We start from the raw sequence: 19,756 nt of genomic DNA, 5'->3' as shown, positions 1-19,756 counted from the left end.
GGGTAGGGGTATGGTGTTGTCGTATCAAGGCCCAAGCCGAGGTCAAGGAAAACTTGCCATCCGAAGAAGCTCTCCAAATGGGCAAATCACCCGAAGCACCAGAGATTGGGACCGAGCAAATCCTATCGATCCACTCAAAAGGAATATCCTCAGCTAGCTTGTTTCGATCCCACTGACCGTTGACCAAATAATACTCCACACGAACTGATGTTAGCCGACCACCATCAATAATGCCCGAAAGGGGACCATCGCCAAACCAGTGGTCGTGCCAGAAATAAACATGACCTGGACCAATCCGCCAAAATATTTGAGCTTGAACACGCTCTCGGACACGGCACATGCGCTTCCACACCGTGCTATAGAGTGAAGACACAACGGATGAACCTGGGAACCGATTCCGACAATACTTGTTTCGGAGAAAACGGGCCCAAAGAGAATCCTGAGCACGGAATCGAAACCAGAGCTTGTAAGTGAAGGCGTCAATCACATCCGTCAAACGCCTCAACCCCAAGCCACCCTCACTAATTGGCCGACAAATCGTCTCCCAAGCAACCCAATGAGGCCGGCGCTGATTACCATAAGATCCCCAGAGAAATCGGGCCATGCACTGCTCAATCTACTGAATAATGTACTGCGGAGGTTGAATTACATGTACGTTTGTGCATGTCCATTTGAGCGAGTGTGCTTATGCATGTTTGTTGATTTGTATTAATGTCCTAGGATTGTAGTTTGTGTTTTCATGATCCTTTTTCCGAATCCACTTTTGCGTGAGTACTTTTGTGCATGCTTTTGTACTTTTACTTACGTGCGTAACTCTTCTAGCGAGTGTTTTTTTGCACGTTTCTTGATGCGCATTCATGTCCTCGAACGGCAGTACGTATTTTCATGATCGCTTTTGGAATCCAATATTGAACATGTTCGAGTCGAATTTGGAATTTTGCCATTAGACTGGAATTGTAGCCAGCTGAAATAGCTTTCCAATGACGCTGGAACCAGTTGATTTGGAGTACGTATGAGAAAGTTATGCTCGACTTCGTGGACACTAGCAAAGATGTTCGGGGATTCTCTCTTCTAATTTGATTTTATTTTCCTAATTGCAACTCTTTTCTTACTCTTTGATCATTTTTGCTTCCTGGACACCTAATTTTCGACTTGTACCTATAAGATACCAAATCCACCAATTAATAAAGAAATATAAATTAATCCGAAAAAAAAAATCCACCTAAACGTAAACGTAGAGTTTTATTTCCACACTCCAATGTATTTTTTTTATCTAGTGTTTTTGCTGTTGTTTGTTGATGCGTATTAAAGTCCGAGTATTGTACTTCGTGTTTTTAAGAACGTTGTTGCGAATGCACTTTTGCGCATGTTTGTTTACATGTACGTTTGTGCATGTCCATTTGAGCGAGTGTGCTTATGCATGTTTGTTGATTTGTATTAATGTCCTAGGATTGTAGTTTGTGTTTTCATGATTCTTTTTGCGAATCCACTTTTGCGTGAGTACTTTTGTGCATGCTTTTGTACTTTTACTTATGTGCGTAACTCTTCTAGCGAGTGTTTTTTTTGCACGTTTCTTGATGCGCATTCAAGTCCTCGAACGGCAGTACGTATTTTCATGATCGCTTTTGGAATCCAATTTTGAACATGTTCGAGTCGAATTTGGAATTTTGCCATTTGACAGGAATTGTAGCCAGCTGAAATAGCTTTCCAATGCCGCCAGAACCAGTTGATTTGGAGTACGTATGAAAAAGTTATGCTCGACTTCGTGGACACTAGCAAAGATGTTCGGGGATTCCCTCTTCTAATTTGATTTTATTTTCCTAATTGCAACTCTTTTCTTACTCTTTGATCATTTTTGCTTCCTGGACACCTAATTTTCGACTTGTACTTTTAAGATACCAAATCCACCAATTAATAAAGAAATATAAATTAATCCGAAAAAAAATCCACCTAAACGTAAACGTAGAGTTTTATTTCTACACTCCACTGTATCTTTTTAATCTAGTGTTTTTGCTGTTGTTTGTTGATGCGTATTAAAGTCCGAGTATTGTAGTTCGTGTTTTTAAGAACGTTGTTGCGAATGCACTTTTACGCATGTTTTTTTACATGTACGTTTGTGCATGTCCATTTGAGCGAGTGTGCTTATGCATGTTTGTTGATTTGTATTAATGTCCTAGGATTGTAGTTTGTGTTTTCATGATGCTTTTAGCGAATCCACTTTTGCGTGAGTACTTTTGTTCATGCTTTTGTAGTTTTACTTATGTGCGTAACTCTTCTAGCGAGTGTTTTTTTGCACGTTTCTTGATGCGCATTCAAGTCCTCGAACGGTAGTACATATTTTCATGATCGCTTTTGGAATCCAATTTGAGCATGTTCGAGTCGAATTTGGAATTTTGCCATGAGACAGGAATTGTAGCCAGCTGAAATAGCTTTCCAATGCCGCCGGAACCAGTTGATTTGGAGTACGTATGAGAAAGTTATGCTCGACTTCGTGGACACTAGCAAAGATGTTCGGGGATTCTCTCTTCTAATTTGATTTTATTTTCCTAATTGCAACTCTTTTCTTACTCTTTGATCATTTTTGCTTCCTGGACACCTAATTTTCGACTTGTACCTATAAGATACCAGATCCACCAATTAATAAAGAAATATAAATTAATCCGAAAAAAAATCCACCTAAACGTAAACGTAGAGTTTTATTTCCACACTCCACTGTATCTTTTTTATCTAGTGTTTTTGCTGTTGTTTGTTGATGCGTATTAAAGTCCGAGAATTGTAGTTCGTGTTTTTAAGAACGTTGTTGCGACTGCACTTTTGCGCATGTTTTTTTACATGTACGTTTGTGCATGTCCATTGGAGCGAGTGTGCTTATGCATGTTTGTTGATTTGTATTAATGTCCTAGGATTGTAGTTTGTGTTTTCATGATCCTTTTTGCGAATCCACTTTTGCGTCAGTACTTTTGTGCATGCTTTTGTACTTTTACTTATGCGCGTAACTCTTCTAGCGAGTGTTTTTTTGCACGTTTCTTGATGCGCATTCATGTCCTCGAACGGCAGTACGTATTTTCATGATCGCTTTTGGAATCCAATTTTGAGCATGTTCGAGTCGAATTTGGAATTTTGCCATTAGACAGGAATTGTAGCCAGCTGAAATAGCTTTCCAATGCCGCCGGAACCAGTAGATTTGGAGTACGTATGAGAAAGTTATGCTCGACTTTGTGGACACTAGCAAAGATGTTCGGGGATTCTCTCTTCTAGTTTGATTTTATTTTCCTAATTGCAACTCTTTTCTTACTCTTTGATCATTTTTGCTTCCTGGACACCTAATTTTGGACTTGTACCTATAAGATACCAAATCCACCAACTAATAAAGAAATATAAATTACTCCGAAAAAAAATCCACCTAAACGTAAACGTAGAGTTTTAATTCTACACTCCACTGTATCTTTTTTATCTAGTGTTTTTGCTGTTGTTTGTTGATGCGTATTAAAGTCCGAGTATTGTAGTTCGTGTTTTTAAGAACGTTGTTGCGAATGCACTTTTGCGCATGTTTTTTTACATGTACGTTTGTGCATGTCCATTTGAACGAGTGTGCTTATGCATGTTTGTTGATTTGTATTAATGTCCTAGGATTGAAGTTTGTGTTTACATGATCCTTTTTGCGAATCCACTTTTGCGTGAGTACTTTTGTGCATGCTTTTGTACTTTTACTTATGTGCTTATCTCTTCTAGCGAGTGTTTTTGTGCACGTTTCTTGATGCGCATTCATGTCCCCGAACGGCAGTACGTATTTTCATGATCGCTTTTGGAATCCAATTTTGAGCATGTTCGAGTCCGAATTTGGAATTTTGCCATTAGCTAGGAATTGTAGCCAGCTGAAATAGCTTTCCAATGACGCTGGAACCAGTTGATTTGGAGTACGTATGAGAAAGTTATGCTCGACTTCGTGGACACTAGCAAAGATGTTCGGGGATTCTCTCTTCTAATTTGATTTTATTTTCCTAATTGCAACTCTTTTCTTACTCTTTGATCATTTTTGCTTCCTGGACACCTAATTTTCGACTTGTACCTATAAGATACCAAATCCACCAATTAATAAAGAAATATAAATTAATCCGAAAAAAAAAATCCACCTAAACGTAAACGTAGAGTTTTATTTCCACACTCCAATGTATTTTTTTTATCTAGTGTTTTTGCTGTTGTTTGTTGATGCGTATTAAAGTCCGAGTATTGTACTTCGTGTTTTTAAGAACGTTGTTGCGAATGCACTTTTGCGCATGTTTGTTTACATGTACGTTTGTGCATGTCCATTTGAGCGAGTGTGCTTATGCATGTTTGTTGATTTGTATTAATGTCCTAGGATTGTAGTTTGTGTTTTCATGATTCTTTTTGCGAATCCTTTTTTGCGTGAGTACTTTTGTGCATGCTTTTGTACTTTTACTTATGTGCGTAACTCTTCTAGCGAGTGTTTTTTTTGCACGTTTCTTGATGCGCATTCAAGTCCTCGAACGGCAGTACGTATTTTCATGATCGCTTTTGGAATCCAATTTTGAACATGTTCGAGTCGAATTTGGAATTTTGCCATTTGACAGGAATTGTAGCCAGCTGAAATAGCTTTCCAATGCCGCCAGAACCAGTTGATTTGGAGTACGTATGAAAAAGTTATGCTCGACTTAGCAAAGATGTTCGGGGATTCCCTCTTCTAATTTGATTTTATTTTCCTAATTGCAACTCTTTTCTTACTCTTTGATCATTTTTGCTTCCTGGACACCTAATTTTCGACTTGTACTTTTAAGATACCAAATCCACCAATTAATAAAGAAATATAAATTAATCCGAAAAAAAATCCACCTAAACGTAAACGTAGAGTTTTATTTCTACACTCCACTGTATCTTTTTAATCTAGTGTTTTTGCTGTTGTTTGTTGATGCGTATTAAAGTCCGAGTATTGTAGTTCGTGTTTTTAAGAACGTTGTTGCGAATGCACTTTTACGCATGTTTTTTTACATGTACGTTTGTGCATGTCCATTTGAGCGAGTGTGCTTATGCATGTTTGTTGATTTGTATTAATGTCCTAGGATTGTAGTTTGTGTTTTCATGATGCTTTTAGCGAATCCACTTTTGCGTGAGTACTTTTGTTCATGCTTTTGTAGTTTGACTTATGTGCGTAACTCTTCTAGCGAGTGTTTTTTTGCACGTTTCTTGATGCGCATTCAAGTCCTCGAACGGTAGTACATATTTTCATGATCGCTTTTGGAATCCAATTTGAGCATGTTCGAGTCGAATTTGGAATTTTGCCATGAGACAGGAATTGTAGCCAGCTGAAATAGCTTTCCAATGCCGCCGGAACCAGTTGATTTGGAGTACGTATGAGAAAGTTATGCTCGACTTCGTGGACACTAGCAAAGATGTTCGGGGATTCTCTCTTCTAATTTGATTGTATTTTCCTAATTGCAACTCTTTTCTTACTCTTTGATCATTTTTGCTTCCTGGACACCTAATTTTCGACTTGTACCTATAAGATACCAGATCCACCAATTAATAAAGAAATATAAATTAATCCGAAAAAAAATCCACCTAAACGTAAACGTAGAGTTTTATTTCTACACTCCACTGTATCTTTTTTATCTAGTGTTTTTGCTGTTGTTTGTTGATGCGTATTAAAGTCCGAGTATTGTAGTTCGTGTTTTTAAGAACGTTGTTGCGACTGCACTTTTGCGCATGTTTTTTTACATGTACGTTTGTGCATGTCCATTGGAGCGAGTGTGCTTATGCATGTTTGTTGATTTGTATTAATGTCCTAGGATTGTAGTTTGTGTTTTCATGATCCTTTTTGCGAATCCACTTTTGCGTCAGTACTTTTGTGCATGCTTTTGTACTTTTACTTATGCGCGTAACTCTTCTAGCGAGTGTTTTTTTGCACGTTTCTTGATGCGCATTCATGTCCTCGAACGGCAGTACGTATTTTCATGATCGCTTTTGGAATCCAATTTTGAGCATGTTCGAGTCGAATTTGGAATTTTGCCATTAGACAGGAATTGTAGCCAGCTGAAATAGCTTTCCAATGCCGCCGGAACCAGTAGATTTGGAGTACGTATGAGAAAGTTATGCTCGACTTCGTGGACACTAGCAAAGATGTTCGGGGATTCTCTCTTCTAGTTTGATTTTATTTTCCTAATTGCAACTCTTTTCTTACTCTTTGATCATTTTTGCTTCCTGGACACCTAATTTTGGACTTGTACCTATAAGATACCAAATCCACCAACTAATAAAGAAATATAAATTACTCCGAAAAAAAATCCACCTAAACGTAAACGTAGAGTTTTAATTCTACACTCCACTGTATCTTTTTTATCTAGTGTTTTTGCTGTTGTTTGTTGATGCGTATTAAAGTCCGAGTATTGTAGTTCGTGTTTTTAAGAACGTTGTTGCGAATGCACTTTTGCGCATGTTTTTTTACATGTACGTTTGTGCATGTCCATTTGAACGAGTGTGCTTATGCATGTTTGTTGATTTGTATTAATGTCCTAGGATTGTAGTTTATGTTTTCATGATCCTTTTTCCGAATCCACTTTTGCGTGAGTACTTTTGTGCATGCTTTTGTACTTTTACTTATGTGCGTAACTCTTCTAGCGAGTGTTTTTTTGCACGTTTCTTGATGCGCATTCATGTCATCGAACGGCAGTACGTATTTACATGATCGCTTTTGGAATCAAATTTTGAGCATGTTCGAGTCGAATTTGGAATTTTGCCATTAGACAGGAATCGTAGCCAGCTGAAATAGCTTTCCAATGCCGCCGGAACCAGTTGATTTGGAGTACGTATGAGAAAGTTATGCTCGAGTTCGTGGACACTACCAAAGATGTTTGGGGATTCTCTCTTCTAATTTGATTTTATTTTCCTAATTGCAACTCTTTTCTTACTCTTTGATCATTTTTGCTTCCTGGACACCTAATTTTCGACTTGTACCTATAAGATACCAAATCCACCAATTAATAAAGAACTATAAATTAATCCGAAAAAAAATCCACCTAAACGTAAACGTAGAGTTTTATTTCTACACTCCACTGTATCTTTTTTATCTAGTGTTTTTGCTGTTGTTTGTTGATGCGTATTAAAGTCCGAGTATTGTAGTTCGTGTTTTTAAGAACGTTGTTGCGAATGCACTTTTGCGCATGTTTTTTTACATGTACGTTTGTGCATGTCCATTTGAGCGAGTGTGCTTATGCATGTTTGTTGATTTGTATTAATGTCCTAGGATTGTAGTTTGTGTTTTCATGATCCTTTTTGCGAATCCACTTTTGCGTGAGTACTTTTGTGCATGCTTTTGTACTTTTACTTATGTGCGTAACTCTTCTAGCGAGTGTTTTTTTGCACGTTTCTTGATGCGCATTCATGTCCTCGAACGGCAGTACGTATTTTCATGATCGCTTTTGGAATCAAATTTTGAGCATGTTCGAGTTGAATTTGTAATTTTGCCATTAGACAGGAATTGTAGCCAGCTGAAATAGCTTTCCAATGCCGTCGGAACCAGTTGATTTGGAGTACATATGAGAAAGTTATGCTCGACTTCGTGGACACTACCAAAGATGTTCGGGGATTCTCTCTTCTAATTTGATTTTATTTTTCTAATTGCAACTCTTTTCTTACTCTTTGAACATTTTTGCTTCCTGGACACCTAATTTTCGACTTGTACCTATAAGATATGTAACAGCCCGCATTTTCATAAGCATTTATATATGATAGTAAATACGAATATACGTGCATTTCATGAATCGAGTAGCAATTTATACGTTCTCTATGTGTTTATGTGATTTATATACATTATAGTATTTTTAGAAGTAGACATTATTATTAATTGAGTAGTTGATTCTAATTATGTGATTTAATGAATTATGTGCTTTAGTCCATGGATTTTAATGATGTGCTTTAATTGATAATTAATCTAGGATTGAGATGTGTGAAATTAGTTTTCGTTATAGTTTAATTGGTATCTTATGAAATTTATATGAATTATATGTTTTAGTGTGTGTATTGGCCGTGTGTTGTGGGAAGGTGAATTACTCCCTAAGTTTAATAATTACAAAGGACTTCCCTCTTCTCTTCTATATTGCTAAGATGCCCCAAGGTATGTTCTCCCAAATTTCCAATAAAACCTCAATGTCTTTTATATTGCAAATAAGGGCCTCATCTCCCCTATAAATAAACCCCTCCTCTTCACATTCTCTTCACACCAAAAACATCAGCCAAAAGGCCCTCTCCTCTCCCTCTCCTCTCCCTCTTCTTCGATCAAAAACAGCCCCTCCATCACCCCATCAAAGACCCTCTCTCCCTCCTCTCTTCAATTCCTCTCCAAGAGAAACTCCCTCCTCTTCAATTCTGCTAAAAATCTTCAAGAACAGCCCCTTCACATCCTTCAAACTCAGCCCCAAAGCCATCCAAGAACATCCAAGCCAAACCCGCCGAAAATCCACCGAGCCTTTGGTTTTCTTACTCCATCTTCGATTTCTTGCTCTTGGGTAAGGACCTTGGTCTTTACTGAAATAATAACCTAATTAATATAAATTATATGGGTTTTAATGAATTATATGTTAGTGGTATTAATTTTGGGCTTTAGAAGTTAAAGTTCTTGATGAACACTACTTGAATTTCAGTTTCGTAGCTTCTGATTGTATTGCATGTCTCATCGGGTAATCTCTAAGATAAAATTATGAAATTTTATGGTAGTATAGATATTTCGGTTAGCTTCATGTGGATATAAATTATGAATAAAGTGGATTAGTACTGAGTGAGTTATGAATCGTTTTCTGAATCTGCACAGTTTCGGAGTCATCCACGAATTATGTGTTAAATAGCTTTTTATACTACTCTTATTGAAGTGATTTCACTCGAATATGATTATGTACTTATGAAACTAATATTCTACGAAATTTGGTAATTTTTGGATTAAGTGATGAATTATTTGGTATTTATAAATTTAGTGGATCTGTTCTGAATTTCTGCTTATGTTACTGCACTAAATTGATTATATCTCTTACATAGATGAGTTTCTTCATAAACTGTTTTAACCCTATAAACTAGACTTAGATATGAACATGTGTTCCAAATTTCATCAGCTTTGGATCTACGGTTTAGGAGATATGAATTTCTGAAGTTATAGTGCCTAAACTGCCAGATCTGGTTTGATCAAAGATGTAGATATAGATCACTAATGAATTTTCAGGTTTTCAGCCTCGGAGTTTACTGCATGTTTCACAGATGCCCTGTTTTCTTAAAAGCACGAAATTTCATGGGTAACTAGATCTTTTTGTACTATTTAATTTGATATATTTTAATCATCAATCGGATTTCAGATGATTAAGATATGAATTATTTACTAAACCTGCACAGCTTTTGAGTCAGCTGAGAATTTGCTTTTAAAATCGAAGTTTTCCTGGTTTGATTTCCTTGATTCCACTTGGAATATAATTATACCTTATAAAACCAGTCGTCTGCAAAGTGTTACAGTGTTTTAACAAAAGGGTGATTTATTGGGTATTTTTAAAGTGGTTGGTTCTGTTTCTGAAAGTGTGACCACACTACTGCACTGTTTTACTCATTTCTCGTAGTCTACTGATTATTTTGGAAAAATGTTTTACAGGAGTCTTTCCCAATGATGTAGGAGTATTGTTTTAAAGTTTCAGAAATTTTGAAGTTATGGTCTAAGAGAAATGTATTTTTGAAGTTAAAGTGTCAAAACTGTCCGATTTTCCTATGAGTAAACTACTTGAATCAAAAGGTCCTTTGTGAGCATGGTTTAAACTCTTGAGGCATAACTTAACATAATAGTTGAACATAGATGAAGTTTCCCATGAGTATTGAGCTACATCTAAGAAATATTCTTAGACTAATCTATGATTAGAATAATAAGTTGTTCTTTGAACTTACTATGTGCTAGTACTTATAATGAATTAGATTTCCCGATGATTCTTTAAATAAGAAGCGTTGAATTTCGTTATGTGTATTTGAATTATGTGATTTACTCTTGTGAGGTACAAGTATGTATATGTATATGTATATTTATATGTATATCGATAGTTTAGACCTATGATGTTATAGGCGTACTCCCTTCGGGTTGAGGAAACTTATAATCCATAGTTATAAATTAGAGTATATACGTATAGTTATAAGTATATATATACGTATAAGTACCTATATATGTGTATATACGTGTACAAGTATATGTGTCTTTATTACTAATGTTTGATCTATATGTGCTTACTATATCCTTGGAAATTACTTCCGAATTATGTGATTTAATTCCTTCGAATTATGTGAATGATATAATTGGAATTATTATCGTGTTGCTATTAAGATCTTTGACTTGCGTGCATTCATCGAGTCATTAATTGGTATTGCATGGTCTACTATAGAAAGGTCAAAATTGTAACGTTGCTACGGTTGAATAAACACGGGATACGGGGGGCCGGTATCCCAACAACAGTTACTATAGAACAACAGGGTGGTTAGCTCCCACCGAATGACCGGGCTCAGCATATAAACGTCTATTGCCGAGGCTTACGTTAGGGATCCCAACATGTGCATACTTGCATACGAAATATTTTGAAAGAAAAAATGGTTTTATAAAGAGTTTTGAAAAGGGGCTTTCGTTCTAAAAAGGGGAATTTCGTGGGAAGGGATATTTTGTACAAGACAAGTTCCAAAATGAACTAAGAAATGATTTCTAAAGGAAAATGAATCCCCACATGATTTTCAAAGTGAATTTCAAATGGCTTTCAAAGCAAAACCAGACTTTTTATTATGAGCTCATATGTGGAGTTATATGTTTAATTATTGGCGATGTGATTATATGTCGTGATTAACGTCGATGAAATAATATAGCATAATATAATTATGACGTAAAATAACATAGACAGAAAAGAACATAGACGAATACTTTAGGACTCCCATAGGTCGTGAGAGATGCGATGAGAGAGGCGTGAGTTCGTCAGACTAAGACTAATGTCCTTACTGAGCCAGTGTTTGGGCTCATGCTTTTATGCAAATTATCTTTTTCAGGTTCTCCAAACTATTTAGGAGGCCGGCGGAGTGGAGTTCGAGGAATCGGTAGCCTTGATGCCTTGACTGTTTAACCCGGATTTTTACCACGTCAACGATTTCTAAAATATCTAGCCAAGATATCAATTCTTAATTTTTGTACTCTGACTTGGGAACCCAGTCTATTAAACGGGGGTATCTTAAATAAAGTTTATTTCCTTCCGCTGTCTTACCAGTGTTTTCTAAACCCCGGTAATGTTTTATGTGGATTATTCCGCCACCTCGAGATTTCTTTCAAAATCCCTTTCATGTCATGGTACACTCTCTATGAAAAATCTTATTTTCCGATTGTGGGTTAGATTTGAAGTAAAGGGAAATGGTTCTAAAATTTTAAAGTGGTTTTTCTCAAAGTTCAAATTTGTTCCAAAAGATTTTAATAAAGTCTGTGTTTTCTAAAATTTCTTTTAAATCATTGAGGGTGCTACAACATGGTATCAGAGCAGTGTTTAATACACTGGGTTCCTCGTTATGGCTCAAGGCACATGTGATTCCTCCTCCGATTCCCGGCCTAAGTCATGAGGTATGATTCATATTTAGTTTTGACTAATTCGAATTGGAGAACTTACAATTCTATGTGATCTTGTCACTATACTCATTGTTAGTATCTCGAGTTGATCCTATTAAGATTCGTAATTTCCTAATTGCGCCTATGTAATGATAAAGAGAAGATAGTTTATGCGGTTTTGATACCGGATTTTGTGATGATTATTTTGGTATAAGTACCTCAATATTTTGATATTTTATGTCACCGATCTAGAACTGGTTTTAGGGGATTATGAGTGGTTAAGTGTTTTAACCTTCTTGAATACCTAACACATGTTGTGCTATTATTATTTGAGATTTGTGTGTTAAAACCTTCGGTGTGTCTGGAAATCTTCGTTTGCATATAAATTTTTTGAATTTTTGCTATTATATGACGCATCATATTAAAGAATATCATAAAATTGTTAAGAATGTCGGAAGTGTTTGATTGGTTAATTTTAATTTAGGTTCTCCTTTTGTGTTGATCGATTATACATGTGTGTTGATGCATCACTTATGTGTACCTTATATGTTAGATGATTAATCTTGAATATGTTACCACATTTTACTTATATGTCCAATTGATGAATTCTAATGTTGAGGTAGCCAATTCTTGGTTGCTTGAACAATGTGATTGTGATATTAAGGTATGACGAAGTTTAAATGTTATGTGAAATTACTTTACAATTCGAAAATTATGTGAGTAGGTTACCAGAGAATAATGTGATGTTCTGAAGTTTTCTCGGTAGATTCTAATCATATACTCAACTCCCTAAGTAATCTATGTGCTCGATTCTTACATGTTCGATTTCCTGGAATAATTGACTAAGTGTGCTATTAATATTATGTGACATGTATGGTAGTTTATGTGACAAAGTATGATCGACTTTTGTTAACAAATTAAGTACATGTGCAATTTAAATTCATATATATGAATTACATGGTTTTTCTACGTGTGTGGATTAATTAATCTCATACCTTTGTATGCATATGTGTATGCTATTTGCATTTTACGACGTTCAGATTTCTTGATAATTGCATATTTGTGACTAAATTATTTTCGAAGATTCCTATCGATGCATGTAATTGACAATTTGGACCAAACTAGGTGTCTATAGAATCTAATTGAGCTAGTTGCCTTTAGACTTTGATATTTGTTATTTTGACCATGTGAAATTATGTGAAATATGTGCATAGTCAAGTTTTCTTAGTAAATTATTATACTTTGATACTTCATAATTTTGAGTTTATAAGTATATACTTCTTTAAAAGTGTTTTCTCGAAAATAGTTGAGACCGGTTTCTAATTTTAAGATCTCGAAGTTCTTTTTAATAAAACCTTTCAACTTTATTTGTGATTAAAAAAAATGCACGTTTTAAAATATTGACGAAGTTGATAAAAGATTTTTGTTTCAAAATAGACGCAACTTTCTGACAACTTATCTTGAATTTTCTTAAAACTCATGGACCCGTATTTCTATGGTCCCAACTATGTGCGATACTTGGGTTTTCGAAATTTAACAATTCGAAGTTAATGGTAGGATTATATGATTACCTGACTTTATCTCGGAGTTGTGAATTGAAATTAGATTTTATGAATAATGTGTTCTTTGGTAGTGAGTTCCATGCATTTTATGATATATTTGAGTCACATGCCACATCCCTAAGTGATTTATGTGCATCATAATGAAATTATTCACTTGCATGTTAAGCACTTTGGTTGACTCTTTTGGAAGGGTCAATTATAGAAATTATTTTTCAAATAATGATTTTGGAAAGTTTGATTTTTCTAAAACAGGTGAATGCTTAATAATATTTAGATGTAGAAAGATTCTGAATTATGATGTTTCGTTTAAGCGAAGGGTTTGAAAGAGTTTTTGTTTCTATAAGATACGCATGGGTAGAAATTTAGAATATAATTGATCTTTTTGATAACCGTGTTAGTTTTCGGTTAAAAGTTTGAAGGTTAAATTCTTACTATATGAATCATGTGAGTGCATTTTAGATTATAGTTTGCATCTAGCATTTGTGGTAGAATCTATGTGGATATATGCGATGCCCTGTATTGAATTTGATATGTATCTTGTGTGAAACTTATGTGGCGCATTCACAAAATACATGCAAAGCATATTAATTTTTCTTGCATATTTTAAAAAATGCATGCAAACTTTTGGTGTATAGGAAATACGTTTTCTAGAAATGTATAACTTTGAAGTTGGCAGTGAATTTATTTTCTGATTTATGTATGTGCAAATCTATCTATCTACAAATTTACAACTAACTGGTTTAGAACTTGTTTTAGTTCGTGGTATAAATGGATTTACTCACTTAAACTATATCATGTCTTGCATGTTAGGTGTTTATGGGTTTATGATACTATAGGTTCATGTCAACCTTATCTGCATATAAGGATTAGATAAAATCTGTTGCATATCATACGATGCATTCATACCATACGGCCCAGAGGGGTTCAAAACATTTCAAAAGAAGGTAAGAGAATTTTTTTAAAATATTTCAAATTTAGGTTTTGTTTTTATGAATATTAGAATTTTCAACTCGACTCGGTTACTATTTTGCCTAAAAGCTATCATAGTCGTGCTAAAACTCTTACCGGAATTTTTACAAGAAGCATGTTCGTATTTACTTACAAAATATTTTGGAATCAAGGCGAACTTTTGAAAAGGTAGGAAGACGTTTTCCAAATTATTGTTAACCCCCTATTCAAGAAACGTTATTTTGTAACTTGGTCTCATCGTCTTTTACGGGGAACTTTTCAAATTTTGAGGACAAAATTTATTTAAGGGGGGAAGATTGTAACAGCCCGCATTTTAATAAGCATTTATATATGATAGTAAATACGAATATACGTGCATTTCATGAATCGACTAGCAATTTATACGTTCTCTATGTGTTTATGTGATTTAGATACATTATAGTATTTTTAGAAGTAGACATTATTATTAATTGAGTAGTTGATTCTAATTATGTGATTTAATGAATTATGTGCTTTAGTCCATGGATTTTAATGATGTGCTTTAATTGATAATTAATCTAGGATTGAGATGTGTGAAATTAGTTTTCGTTATAGTTTAATTGGTATCTTATGAAATTTATATGAATTATATGTTTTAGTGTGTGTATTGGCCGTGTGTTGTGGGAAGGTGAATTACTCCCTAAGTTTAATAATTACAAAGGACTTCCCTCTTCTCTTCTATATTGCTAAGATGCCCCAAGGTATGTTCTCCCAAATTTCCAATAAAACCTCAATGTCTTTTATATTGCAAATAAGGGCCTCATCTCCCCTATAAATAAACCCCTCCTCTTCACATTCTCTTCACACCAAAAACATCAGCCAAAAGGCCCTCTCCTCTCCCTCTCCTCTCCCTCTTCTTCGATCAAAAACAGCCCCTCCATCACCCCATCAAAGACCCTCTCTCCCTCCTCTCTTCAATTCCTCTCCAAGAGAAACTCCCTCCTCTTCAATTCTGCTAAAAATCTTCAAGAAACAGCCCCTTCACATCCTTCAAACTCAGCCCCAAAGCCATCCAAGAACATCCAAGCCAAACCCGCCGAAAATCCACCGAGCCTTTGGTTTTCTTACTCCATCTTCGATTTCTTGCTCTTGGGTAAGGACCTTGGTCTTTACTGAAATAATAACCTAATTAATATAAATTATATGGGTTTTAATGAATTATATGTTAGTGGTATTAATTTTGGGCTTTAGAAGTTAAAGTTCTTGATGAACACTACTTGAATTTCAGTTTCGTAGCTTCTGATTGTATTGCATGTCTCATCGGGTAATCTCTAAGATAAAATTATGAAATTTTATGGTAGTATAGATATTTCGGTTAGCTTCATGTGGATATAAATTATGAATAAATTGGATTAGTACTGAGTGAGTTATGAATCGTTTTCTGAATCTGCACAGTTTCGGAGTCATCCACGAATTATGTGTTAAATAGCTTTTTATACTACTCTTATTGAAGTGATTTCACTCGAATATGATTATGTACTTATGAAACTAATATTCTACGAAATTTGGTAATTTTTGGATTAAGTGATGAATTATTTGGTATTTATAAATTTAGTGGATCTGTTCTGAATTTCTGCTTATGTTACTGCACTAAATTGATTATATCTCTTACATAGATGAGTTTCTTCATAAACTGTTTTAACCCTATAAACTAGACTTAGATATGAACATGTGTTCCAAATTTCATCAGCTTTGGATCTACGGTTTAGGAGATATGAATTTCTGAAGTTATAGTGCCTAAACTGCCAGATCTGGTTTGATCAAAGATGTAGATATAGATCACTAATGAATTTTCAGGTTTTCAGCCTCGGAGTTTACTGCATGTTTCACAGATGCCCTGTTTTCTTAAAAGCACGAAATTTCATGGGTAACTAGATCTTTTTGTACTCTTTAATTTGATATATTTTAATCATCAATCGGATTTCAGATGATTAAGATATGAATTATTTACTAAACCTGCACAGCTTTTGAGTCAGCTGAGAATTTGCTTTTAAAATCGAAGTTTTCCTGGTTTGATTTCCTTGATTCCACTTGGAATATAATTATACCTTATAAAACCAGTCGTCTGCAAAGTGTTACAGTGTTTTAACAAAAGGGTGATTTATTGGGTATTTTTAAAGTGGTTGGTTCTGTTTCTGAAAGTGTGACCACACTACTGCACTGTTTTACTCATTTCTCTTAGTCTACTGATTATTTTGGAAAAATGTTTTACAGGAGTCTTTCCCAATGATGTAGGAGTATTGTTTTAAAGTTTCAGAAATTTTGAAGTTATGGTCTAAGAGAAATGTATTTTTGAAGTTAAAGTGTCAAAACTGTCCGATTTTCCTATGAGTAAACTACTTGAATCAAAAGGTCCTTTGTGAGCATGGTTTAAACTCTTGAGGCATAACTTAACATAATAGTTGAACATAGATGAAGTTTCCCATGAGTATTGAGCTACATCTAAGAAATATTCTTAGACTAATCTATGATTAGAATAATAAGTTGTTCTTTGAACTTACTATGTGCTAGTACTTATAATGAATTAGATTTCCCGATGATTCTTTAAATAAGAAGCGTTGAATTTCGTTATGTGTATTTGAATTATGTGATTTACTATTGTGAGGTACAAGTATGTATATGTATATGTATATTTATATGTATATCGATAGTTTAGACCTATGATGTTATAGGCGTACTCCCTTCGGGTTGAGGAAACTTATAATCCATAGTTATAAATTAGAGTATATACGTATAGTTATAAGTATATATATACGTATAAGTACCTATATATGTGTATATACGTGTACAAGTATATGTGTCTTTATTACTAATGTTTGATCTATATGTGCTTACTATATCCTCGGAAATTACTTCCGAATTATGTGATTTAATTCCTTCGAATTATGTGAATGATATAATTGGAATTATTATCGTGTTGCTATTAAGATCTTTGACTTGCGTGCATTCATCGAGTCATTAATTGGTATTGCATGGTCTACTATAGAAAGGTCAAAATTGTAACGTTGCTACGGTTGAATAAACACGGGATACGGGGGGCCGGTATCCCAACAACAGTTACTATAGAACAACAGGGTGGTTAGCTCCCACCGAATGACCGGGCTCAGCATATAAACGTCTATTGCCGAGGCTTACGTTAGGGATCCCAACATGTGCATACTTGCATACGAAATATTTTGAAAGAAAAAATGGTTTTATAAAGAGTTTTGAAAAGGGGCTTTCGTTCTAAAAAGGGGAATTTCGTGGGAAGGGATATTTTGTACAAGACAAGTTCCAAAATGAACTAAGAAATGATTTCTAAAGGAAAATGAATCCCCACATGATTTTCAAAGTGAATTTCAAATGGCTTTCAAAGCAAAACCAGACTTTTTATTATGTGCTCATATGTGGAGTTATATGTTTAATTATTGGCGATGTGATTATATGTCGTGATTAACGTCGATGAAATAATATAGCATAATATAATTATGACGTAAAATAACATAGACAGAAAAGAACATAGACGAATACTTTAGGACTCCCATAGGTCGTGAGAGATGCGATGAGAGAGGCGTGAGTTCGTCAGACTAAGACTAATGTCCTTACTGAGCCAGTGTTTGGGCTCATGCTTTTATGCAAATTATCTTTTTCAGGTTCTCCAAACTATTTAGGAGGCCGGCGGAGTGGAGTTCGAGGAATCGGTAGCCTTGATGCCTTGACTGTTTAACCCGGATTTTTACCACGTCAACGATTTCTAAAATATCTAGCCAAGATATCAATTCTTAATTTTTGTACTCTGACTTGGGAACCCAGTCTATTAAACGGGGGTATCTTAAATAAAGTTTATTTCCTTCCGCTGTCTTACCAGTGTTTTCTAAACCCCGGTAATGTTTTATGTGGATTATTCCGCCACCTCGAGGTTTCTTTCAAAATCCCTTTCATGTCATGGTACACTCTCTATGAAAAATCTTATTTTCCGATTGTGGGTTAGATTTGAAGTAAAGGGAAATGGTTCTAAAATTTTAAAGTGGTTTTTCTCAAAGTTCAAATTTGTTCCAAAAGATTTTAATAAAATATGTGTTTTCTAAAATTTCTTTTAAATCATTGAGGGTGCTACAAGATACCAAATCCACCAATTAATAAAGAAATATAAATTAATCCGAAAAAAAATCCACCTAAACGTAAACGTAGAATTTTATTTCTACACTCCACTGTATCTTTTTTATCTACTGTTTTTGTTGTTGTTTGTTGATGCGTATTAAAGTCCGAGTATTGTAGTTTGTGTTTTTAAGAACGTTGTTGCGAATGCACTTTTGGGCATGTTTTTTTACATGTACGTTTGTGCATGTCCATTTGAGCGAGTGTGCTTATGCATGTTTGTTGATTTGTATTAATGTCCTAGGATTGTAGTTTGTGTTTTCATGATCCTTTTTGCGAATCCACTTTTGCGGGAGTACTTTTGTGCACGCTTTTGTACTTTTACTTATGTGCGTAACTCTTCTAGCGAGTGTTTTTTTGCACGTTTCTTGATGCGCATTCATGTCCTCGAACGGCAGTACGTATTTTCATGATCGCTTTTGGAATCCAATTTTGAGCATGTTCGAGTCCGGATTTGGAATTTTGCCATTAGACAGGAATTGTAACCAGCTGAAATAGCTCTCCAATGCCGCCGGAACCAGTTTATTTGGAGTACGTATGAGAAAGTTATGCTCGACTTCGTGGACACTAGCAAAGATGTTCGGGGATTCTCTCTTCTAATTTGATTTTATTTTCCTAATTGCAACTCTTTTCTTACTCTTTGATCATTTTTGCTTCCTGGACACCTAATTTTCGACTTGTACCTATAAGATACCAAATCCACCAACTAATAAAGAAATATAAATTACTCCGAAAAAAAATCCACCTAAAAACGTAGAGTTTTATTTCTACACTCCATTGTATCTTTTTTATCTAGTGTTTTTGCTGTTGTTCGTTGATGCGTATTAAATTCCGAGTATTGTAGTTCGTGTTTTTAAGAACGTTGTTGCAAATGCACTTTTGCGCATGTTTTTTTACATGTACGTTTGTGCATGTCCATTGGAGCGAGTGTGCTTATGCATGTTTGTTGATTTGTATTAATGTCCTAGGATTGAAGTTTGTGTTTACATGATCCTTTTTGCGAATCCACTTTTGCGTGAGTACTTTTGTGCATGCTTTCGTACTTTTACTTATGTGCTTAACTCTTCTAGCGAGTGTTTTTGTGCACGTTTCTTGATGCGCATTCATGTCCCCGAACGGCAGTGCGTATTTTCATGATCGCTTTTGGAATCCAATTTTGAGCATGTTCGAGTCCGAATTTGGAATTTTGCTATTAGCCAGGAATTGTAGCCAGCTGAAATAGCTCTCCAATGCTGCCGGAACCAGTTGATTTGGAGTACGTATGAGAAAGTTATGCTCAACTTCGTGGACACTACCAAAGATGTTCGGGGATTCTCTCTTCTAATTTGATTTTATTTTCCTAATTGCAACTCTTTTCTTACTCTTTGATCATTTTTGCTTCCTGTACACCTAATTTTCGACTTGTACCTATAAGATAACAAATCCACCAATTAATATAGAAATATAAATTAATCCGAAAAAATCCACC

At 35.0% G+C, this 19,756-nt stretch overlaps 1 long non-coding RNA gene across 1 annotated transcript; it reads left to right on the top strand.

Moving 5' to 3' along the window:
• Positions 1 to 7,769: 7,769 nt before the first annotated feature.
• On the top strand, positions 7,770 to 17,991 carry LOC148765213 (uncharacterized). The gene is made up of 3 exons (XR_016029690.1): positions 7,770 to 8,519; positions 11,059 to 15,244; positions 17,784 to 17,991. It is a non-coding gene; the product is annotated as an uncharacterized LOC148765213 (long non-coding RNA).
• Positions 17,992 to 19,756: the final 1,765 nt, after the last annotated feature.

The sequence above is a fragment of the Erythranthe guttata genome, chromosome 14 (assembly GCF_056151865.1).
Source record: "Erythranthe guttata isolate IM_541 chromosome 14, IM_541, whole genome shotgun sequence".
Taxonomy (NCBI): Eukaryota; Viridiplantae; Streptophyta; class Magnoliopsida; order Lamiales; family Phrymaceae; genus Erythranthe; species Erythranthe guttata.
Note: the sequence above shows the minus strand (reverse complement) of the source record. Positions and strands in the feature narration are given on the sequence as shown.